Genomic DNA, 3087 nt, shown 5'->3' on the forward strand with positions numbered 1-3087 from the left:
GCTTCCTACGTCACGCGCCCACAGCTGATCGAGCGCTCAGTGCGAATGCACTGACAGCCGTAAACAAACACACAGTTTAATTTCTCCGATTAAATTCAGTATAAAGCTATAAGGACTTGTTGAATTGTGTTATTAACATTCAGTATTTTCCAGGATACGGTTGTGTAAAATATTTGAGAACTTCAGGTAAATTCTGTGTGTCTCCGACGTTAAGACGACTTGCTATCGAGAAATTTTCAGGAAGAATGTAATTTCGAAGAAGAAACTAATTAACTAAAAAAAAAAAAGGTAACTATTAATTGAGTTTATTTTCAGGTAACAAATTTCCACTTAGGTACGTACTTTAGACGTAATTTGCTGCTCGCGATTACGTGATTCATACTTTGTGCTAATTTTATGTTCTATGGAATTACTTGTGAAGCGACGTGCTTGCGTACGTTAACTGATTTTGACAATTATTGATTAATGAACAGGGTTGTTATTTGTATATATTATGCATCGCTTGGCTGCACTGCTTTTTCACTGATGTCATATTTTTTTTTTTTAATTATGTGCCTGCTGTGCTTATTTATTTAAATTATAATTGTTATCTGATTAATTGTGCTGACTGTGATTATGTATGTATGTTGTACTTTATGATTTATCTGCTTGCGCTTTCATGTTTACTTATTAAGATGACATATGAACATTTATTTGCTTAGGATGATATGATGCTAATGACTTGTTTATTACGTAAGATATATGTTTGCTGCTTTTTGTATGGATTGCATATTTACACGTTTCTGTTTTGTTGCCATAACTGCTCTTTAATTTGGTGTATAGAAATGCTGATATACTGTGTATAAACATAGAGTTTAGGTCACACTACTGTATTAATTATAGATTGCTCGCTTGGCAGAGCCTCGTTGTAGGATTGTGCTGCATCCACTTGTTGACATTCTGTTCTCTACTGGTATATTTACTCGCTAGTGCTTGTTTTGCTTACGCTCAGTACCTTATATTTTTAAGATAAGAAAATTAACTGCTATAATTCGACGAACGACATTAGTACAAGAAAGTCATTGAAGTCACATGAGCTAAAGTTTTATGGAAGCTGTATAAATTTATGCTAATAGGAAGGAAGCTAACGACATGACAGACCAAAACTAGGTTTAGACCATTGACAGTATTACACTGCATTTTTCGTGAGCAATTGAAATAGGAAGTGACACTTGACACAAGAAATACTCCACATGTTTGCTTCTGTCTGCCATAATTCTTGAAGTGGTGTACACACTGTGAAACATTATGATTATTCACACTCCGTAATCGTACTTAATTACTGAGAGTTATTCGAACTAAGTCTGTTAGAGGTCATGTATGCATTTCTTTGTTTATAATTTATAATGAGTAGAAAATTTGGGTCAGATGGATTACACAGAGGTTGTGTGTGGACACTGTGTCTTCGGATTGTATGGGATGCTGAATTGAAGTTGCATTAGGATTTTATCTGTACTTGTTCGAGGAGACTGACTAGAGGAAAGAGTTGTTATGGAAGTGAAATGATATTGGTGCTGAGGTTTATATTTATCGACGTATTATTATAGGTATTGAGAGTATATGATGATTATTGGAGTTTTTGTGGACAAGAGGTAAGGTAAATGATATTGATGATTAGAGTTATATGTATCGACGTATTGAAGAAGTATTAGTCACGTATTGAGATTAAGTTGATGATTATTGGAGTTTTGGTGTATAAGAGGTAAAGTAAGTGAGGAGCATATTCTTTTTTTGTTGGTCTTATGGAACAAGGAGGATGAAGATAGCAGACTAGAACACTAAAATAGAAGGAAGATAGTCTATACACACACTTTGTTAAATAACTAAGCAGTATATACTTTTTTTTGGAGAGAGGAAGTAATTGCATATCTTGGCTCACTGACAGTTGTTCAACAACAGTACATTTTGATCTGGCTTGGCAAACATTGGTCTTGACATGATGACTATGACGTTGACTAACTATTATTGACTGTTATACATTGCTGCCACTACTACTTGATACACATGATGAACATCAGATTTTGACAGAATTACATTTACACAGTTAACACTATTCAATTACACAGTAGTACTTAATGTGGATGAAAGATGAATGAGTGTGTTTTGTGTGTTTTCCTTTCCTAATCCTACCCACCTATCTCGTAAATATTATTTTATTGTTTGTAGTGGCTTGCACTGACACCCATAAATATTATAGGTTTACTGGTATTTGTGTATTGTAATAGTTAATAGGACAATTATCTGATATCATTTGTGTGTTTGTTATGATTTGTATGTTACTGTAAATGCATCTGTATGTGCATTCAAACTATTGTTCATGCCTGAACTGTCTGATTAGTGAAGATAAATATTCTGAGCTGTTACCTGCACTTTTCAATATGATGTGTGACACTAGGACATGTTTAATTTGTGCTCATAAACTCTGATGAACTGTGTGATCAGTGCTAGTGAATTTTATGGAACTGCTTCTGCTAAGAAATGTGACTTTTTGGTGTCTGCACCTACTCAACATTGCTGGGTGCAACTGATGAACTGTTTTTACTGAAATGATGTCACTTGTTGCTGTCTGCACCTGCACTCAACACTGCTGGGTGCAACTGATGAGCTGTTTCTACTGAAATGATGTCACTTGTTGGTGTCTGCACCTGCTCAACATTACTGGGTGCAACTGATGGACTGCTTCTACTGAAATGATGTCACTTGTTGGTGTCTGCACCTGCTTAACATTGCTGGGTGCCACTGATGGACTGCTTTTACTGGAATTGTGTCACTTGTTGGTGTCTGCACCTGCTCTCAACATTGCTGGGTGCAACTGATGGACTGCTTCTACTGAAATGATGTCACTTGTTGGTGTGTGCACCTACTCAACATTGCTGGGTGCCTCTGATGGACTGCTTCTACTGAAATGATGTCACTTGTTGGTGTCTGCACCTACTCAACATTGCTGGGTGCCTCTGATGGACTGCTTCTACTGAACTAATGTGACTTGTTGCTGTGTGTACCTCTTGAACTTTACTGAGTGCCACTGTTAGAACTGTTTCTACTGAA

Source organism: Schistocerca serialis, chromosome 6, assembly GCF_023864345.2.
Source record: "Schistocerca serialis cubense isolate TAMUIC-IGC-003099 chromosome 6, iqSchSeri2.2, whole genome shotgun sequence".
Taxonomy (NCBI): Eukaryota; Metazoa; Arthropoda; class Insecta; order Orthoptera; family Acrididae; genus Schistocerca; species Schistocerca serialis.